Source organism: Penaeus monodon, chromosome 28, assembly GCF_015228065.2.
Source record: "Penaeus monodon isolate SGIC_2016 chromosome 28, NSTDA_Pmon_1, whole genome shotgun sequence".
Lineage (NCBI taxonomy): Eukaryota > Metazoa > Arthropoda > Malacostraca > Decapoda > Penaeidae > Penaeus > Penaeus monodon.
The window spans coordinates 28,686,168-28,686,411 of record NC_051413.1 but is presented as its reverse complement, the minus strand read 5'-3'; the positions used below and the strand labels follow the sequence as shown (position 1 = coordinate 28,686,411).

General features: G+C 36.9%; 1 protein-coding gene across 1 annotated transcript in view; it reads left to right on the top strand.

Annotated features, from left to right (window-relative positions):
• LOC119591469 (organic cation transporter 1-like) overlaps positions 1 to 244 on the top strand; it is a 15,266-nt gene that overhangs the window by 5,576 nt on the left and 9,446 nt on the right.

Genomic DNA, 244 nt, shown 5'->3' with positions numbered 1-244 from the left:
GCATTCGACTGAGAAGGGGGCAAATTCATTTGATGTAAATTAGTTACATTCAACGATGCCTTGATGGATTTAGAATGAATTTTTCTTGGTAGGATCACCCGTTGGATTTATAGAGGATGCGGATTTGTAATGATTCTTACATAGTTTATTCATCATTGCGATATAGTTGTGTAACGAAATTCACTAAGGAGGAACTGAACGAGGATGAATAAGTCTGAACATCTGTGAACTACTGATATCCGGT